The 5,963-nt window shown below is 51.3% G+C and overlaps 1 long non-coding RNA gene across 1 annotated transcript; it reads left to right on the top strand.

The window, feature by feature from the left end:
* Positions 1-1,301: 1,301 nt before the first annotated feature.
* Positions 1,302-5,701, top strand: LOC123809682. The gene is made up of 3 exons (XR_006784058.1): positions 1,302-1,392; positions 3,580-3,644; positions 5,622-5,701. It is a non-coding gene; the product is annotated as an uncharacterized LOC123809682 (long non-coding RNA).
* Positions 5,702-5,963: the final 262 nt, after the last annotated feature.

Raw genomic sequence — 5,963 nt, 5'->3', positions numbered from 1 at the left:
CCTGCAGCTGGAGGCTGTTGACGAGATAGCTTTTGTCCTTGCTGGCTTCCCACTGGCTGGGTGGCCCTGTGGTTTGCTACACACACACACACACACACACACACACGCATACACGCTCACACTCACACAATGTATATGTATACACACAAACACACCACAATTCCACATTGGTGTGTGATTTAGATGTCTTTGATAAGGAGAGATGACTTGGTTTAAGCTTTCGAATCTATGTGATTTTCAACTTGTCAACACTCCAACTATCCTTTCGTTGATTCTTTACCCCGTGTTTATACCTGTGTCAGGTGTGGTGGGGACAATGCACCCAGTCAAGGTTTTCATCTTTTGTGTTGAGAAGAGTAGTGTTTGTGTTTTGTTTTGTTTTGGTCTGGGAGCGTTTGGCAAATCAGAGATGGAGTCATAGGCTGGTGTCGAATGATGTGTATTCACAGGGGACGTGGTGTGACTCGGGCTGTGAGCAAACCTCGGATACGGAGATGAGATTGGGCTTATGGCCGGGGTGGGCTACAGGGCTTCAGAGGGTAGAAGCTTCTGCAGCTGGGCCTTGAAGGAGATGGAAGATTTCAACAGTGGGCTGGGCGGGGGCTGGGGGGCAGTTATAGATGGAGCACAGGTGCCTCAGGCTCCTTTCTCCCAGCACTGCGCGGGCGGGCTTCTCTTGTGTTGGAGTAACCCCATGCAAACTGGGCGCAAGGGTGGGTTAGAGGGTCCCGTGGAGAACACCCCACACAGGGCAGATAGCACAGTGGGAAAAAACCCAGCGCACCTTCAAGAGCAGAATCACTAACTAGGAATAAAGAGAAACTTCCGAACTGGAGTCAAGTATGTCTAGCAGAAAACAAAAACAAAAATTACTCCTATTTGTGAAACATTAAAAGAATTCCTACTTAGAAGAATCAATTTGTATACACTCTTAAAAACACAGACGCCCATTTACAGGTCGAACTGTCGTCTGGTAGTTTCTTCTAAAGTAATCACATTCACAAAATGTGTAATGCGTGTTTGCTCATCGTAGGAGCCTGTATTCATAAAAACCGCTGGGAGTGTTCAATAATTAGAGGCTGGTTAAACAGAGTGTGGTGTAATTAGGCAATGGAATGCTGTGCAAAGGCAAACACTACTTCCTGTCGTCCTCCAGGTTTCAATTCTATCAGCCTCTTCTGTGCGCCCGCCTGCAGCGCGGTCACCGTCTCAAAGTTCCATGCAGTCTTCAGTGTTCTGCGTGGTTTGGCACCAGGCATGTTTTGTTTTTTTTTTTAATGAAAAGACGAGTCCTAGAAGACATCACGATGGCCACTGGAGGGGCTGCGGAAGCACCGAGACCCCGGCCTGCTGCTGCCAACGAGGAGCTGCTGGCTGAACAGGGTGTTGAAGGTGCGTGCACTGCGGCCCCCGGCGTGGTGACTGCTGGAGCGGATGATGAGGAGCAGGAGCCCAGGAGGGTAAGGAGAGGGCTTGCTTTTGCCAGAGGTGGTAAGGAAGGCTTCGTGGAGGAGGAGGTACCTGTTCCGTGTCTCGATCGGACAGGTGGGTGTAAGGAAAGGGGTATCCAGAGGAGACAGAAGGGGGAGAGACTGCTGTTTGAGAACAGTGAGGGGTACTGTGTGGCAGAGTTCCTCTTGTAAGTGTGGAGGAATCAGATTTTATCGACTAGCCTGGGACCTTAACCATCACTGTTTTTACTAAAAGGATTTTTTTTTTATACAATGCATTTTCAAGGGAAAAAATCTTTTCAGAAAGCAGGGCCTTAAAAAAAACCTTGAGTCTGCGAGCACTGTTCGATCTGCCTGTACATAATAACAAGCTGGTTTTCTGCACCCCACTTGCTGCTAGGTTTCATTGGATAATTTTTAAAGGTGGTCCATCCTGGTTGCTGATATTGGAGATCTGCGCACAGAATGAGCGTCTCTCCCTGGATCATACCTTTGGGGCCAGTGGTTCCTTTATCAGCAACATGTCACTGTATTTAGGGTTGATTATGTGTTTAACAAGGCGCTCAGCTGGAAACACGTCTCCTAATTCTCACTGCCGATCACTGCTCCTGACGGGGGCCAGTCCTTTCATCCTGTGGCACACAGACACGAGCAGGGTTGACAGACGGCAACACGATGCTTGTCGGTCAGGCCTGCTGGGCAGGGGGAGCAGGGGGGATTCTGAGTTTCTCTGTAGAGACGAACGTGACAGCTGTTGGCCACAGGCGAATCGGGGTATAAGAACAGGAGACATTGAGATATGGAAACACGCTGGATGGAACACAGGGCCGTTTGGGAAAAGCAGTATTTGGAATATGGCTTGTTCCTGGGAGGGACCCAGGAGGTACTTTGCTCTCTTCTAGGCAGAAGGGGCCCTTGGGGCTTGTAGAAGATGCAGAAAAGGAGGAGGCATTCCTTTTCTCCAGCTGCTTCCTGGAGTGACCAGTGGAGGCCACAGGTGCAGCCACCTTTTGCAGTCCGTAGTAGCAGGCCTACTCTGCAGGTCGTGCTCTGGAACCTGTGTCTTTGACCACGCTGCCGGGGAGGGGTCAGCCTGAGGGGGTGTGGCAGGGGCTTTTGGGAACCTGATGAGGGGAGAGGGGCCCTCCTACCCTGGCAGGGTTGGTGAAAACAGGGATGCTCCCTGCTGTCTCCCGGCTCCCACCCTGAGCCCCAAACAGGCATTCACTCGTGGTCACAGGGAGCTGGATGTTACGTAGCTGTCGGATGCAGAAACCCGTGGTCGCCCGTGGCTGTGGGATTGGGGGTCCTGGGGAGCCCGTCTGGCCTCTGAGCCGGGGGAAGCATCCCAGTTCACAGGTGTTGTGCCTGCTCCCGAAGCTCAGACGTGCGGCTGTTTCTGTGCTGGGCTCACAGCCAAGTGAGAAATGCAGGGACCCCTCTGCCCACCCTGCCCACGCATGGGAGCCTGGGCGTGCCTCAGAGTTCTTTATGCGGAGAAACCAGCCACAGAGAAAACGGTTGTTTACGTTTTATTTTAAAGGAGGACGATCCCCCAGGTCTCAGGCGCCTCTTTGAGAAATGCCCTGTAGCACAGGGCCTGCAGAACTCCTTCCACAGACATCCATCCCCCATCTCTTCCACTTGTTTTCATCCCCAAGCCACACTGAGGGAGTCTGGTGACAAGAGAGCCCCTCTCCTCACTGCCCTGAGTCCCAGTGACAGCAGTCACTGCATGCACTGAGTCTTACTTTTCAACACGGAGACATGTTAGCGTAACTGTAACTGTAGGTTTACTTTTAATGTTATCAGTATTAAAGTAATTTTAGAAGCCATAACTTTAAAAATGGTTCATTTTTCATGATAAATTTAGTGTATACTTATTACACAAAAATTAGGATGGAAAAGAGCAGAACTTGACAAAGGACCGTGCGGCAAATGCAGCAAACACCTACATTTTGCCCTGTTTTCCATTAGGTCCTCCCTGAGCACAGAATAGCAACAGCACAGCAGTGACCGAGTTTTAGACGCGATGTCGTCTCCTTTTCTTTTTAAGTTAACCTAGGAAATGTCTGTGGCCATCTTGCTCTCGTGACCACGTGGTCTTCACTGACGTGATTTTACACAGGTCTGCACAACCTGATGGACTGAAGGCTGGGCGTTAAGTTGACCGTCTGTCACTTTCTAACCACGGTGAGTCTCTCCCTTATCTCATGAGCATGGATTCCAGTCACTGTACAGGTGTTTTAATGATGATGATGATGATAGGTTTCATTAGTTTGATCCTCCCATTCTGAGGCGTCCGTTCTTTCTTCAGGAGATGGGGTTGCTGTGCTGTGAAGTACAAGCCTTCATTGGACAGCTGCTGGGTAGCAGTTGGGGTGTGTGTTGGGGGGTGTTTGTGGTCCTTAAATCTGAGCGGAGGATTGCATTGAAGCACTCGGGCCCTTGGGGACAGTGCCCATCCGGCCTCGCCCAAGTGCCCAGTGGAGACAGCTGCCTCTCGGCAAAGGACGGCACCTGGCTCACACAGTGGCGGGCACTCTTGGTCCTGAATGTCCTGTGCTGTGGAACGCTGACCTCCCCACACTCCCCACCTGGAGGCTGATAAAGCCGGATGCGTTTTCAGAATATTTGAAAACCTGTGATGACCACAGTGGTGCATAAATAACAACAAAAATACGAATACTATGGACACATCCACCTCATTGAATCCAGGCGGATGCGCCGCCTTTAAAACACTCTCCCATTTCGCTCCTTTACCACCGGTGCTTCCTCTGTGCTGCATAATCTCCTCCCCTTTCCATCCAACCAGACCAGCCTGTTTGTCTCCAGCAGCCTCTTCGTGTCACTGAGGAAGGTCAGGAGCTCGGGAGCGCTGCCGCTTCTCAAACTGCAGCCTAGGAGGGAAGAAATGGCTGGAGAGGAGGCTGATCTTTACTGTCAATTAAACTTGGCAAACAGAGGTTCCCAAGTTCTCCCATCATCCCAAATTCCTTAACGTAATGTCTCTTGTATGTTTCCTTCTAGACTTTAACATGTAGGTTATTTATAACTAAAAATCATACTGTGCTCATTTATTACCTTGCTTTTCTCTTATCTTGTCACAGTTAATCTTCGTTGTTTGCTGCTTGAATCTGCAGACCACTGCTGCTGAGAATCTGGTCCCTGGGCAAGTGGCATTGCTGTGGCTCGGGGACTTGTTTAGCGATGCAGGTCATGGGCCCTGCCCCGGTCCAGTGAGCCAGAGCTCTGGGGGGCAGTACCTCATCCTCTGTGGTTTCCTACGCCCTCCAGGTGGTCCCGGTGAGCCCAGTTTGAGAGCCGCTGACGCGGGCTCTGGTTTTGAGCACCTCCTGTGTGCCAGACACCCTCTAATCCCTGCTCCCCTGAGTGTGGCCTCTGGACGGGAGCACCAGTCCTCTCCCCAACCCACTCCCGTCTCGTCAGGACCTCAGGCCCTCGCCAGGCCGACTGAATCAGAATCTTCACTTTAAAAGTGTTAACTGAAAACCAAAAAGGCCAGAGCGAGAGGCAGAAAGTGTTTCAGACCCAGAGAAACAGCTGTTTGGGAAATGCTGACTCCGGCAGAACCCCAGACGGTGCAGGGGGTGAAGGGAAGGGGCTTGGTGAGAAAGGGAAGGGGGGAATGATGGTGGACGTGGAAGGAAGACATTCGTGTGGGTGCGGATGAGCTACGCCACCCCTTAGCTGGACGTGGGGGTGGCAATTCCACAGAAGGTCTGCCCATCAGAACGCCCACGTTCCTGTTCGCATTTGAAAGCACTGTTTGTTGCGGTGGCCCAGGCCAAAGGTGGTTTTGCCCCGTTGAAGCACTTCAGAGGTTTTAGGAATAAAACCTTCAAGGCCGTTCCTCTGGGGTGGCAACTCTGACTTCATTTTGAAGCGGCTCCATTTATATGGCTTTTCCAGAGCACAAGGTGAATCACCTCTGCCTTGCTAAAGTGCAGGTTCTGATCAGGTGGGTTTGGCATGAGGCCTGAGAGCGCGCATTTCTCACAAGCGCTGGTGGACGCTGTTGGTGCATGGACCACACTTTGACTGGACATGTACAACATAGTTTTTAAAAACATAAGGAGCCTTAAAAAGAGATACAGTGTCTGATACAAGCACCTTATGTTATGTACTAATATCAGCTCCCTTTCCCAGGTGAGAAAACATGAGGCTGAGTGAGGTGAGGGGACGGGCTCAGGGCCGTGCAGCCGGTTCCTGCAGAAGCCGCCAGACAGGTAGGCGACTCCACCCGCTCTCTGCTACGTGGCAGCGCGTGGTGACTGCACCCACAGCACCCTCCGAGGCGGGGATCACGAGGCAGCCGGAAGCCAGCCTCCTGGCGCCATCATTTTCTCCTGGCGTACTTAGCATGGGTCTCTCCAGCTGTGTATGTTACTGTACAGATCTTTATAGTGATCACACGTTTAAATTACAGCAACAGAGGATGTCATTACTGATGTCTGCAGACATATCCAGTTACAGCACGTCACACATCCC

This window comes from Phyllostomus hastatus, unplaced genomic scaffold, assembly GCF_019186645.2.
Source record: "Phyllostomus hastatus isolate PE091 unplaced genomic scaffold, TTU_PhHast_1.1 phas_scaffold_555, whole genome shotgun sequence".
Taxonomy (NCBI): Eukaryota; Metazoa; Chordata; class Mammalia; order Chiroptera; family Phyllostomidae; genus Phyllostomus; species Phyllostomus hastatus.
Note: the sequence above shows the minus strand (reverse complement) of the source record. Positions and strands in the feature narration are given on the sequence as shown.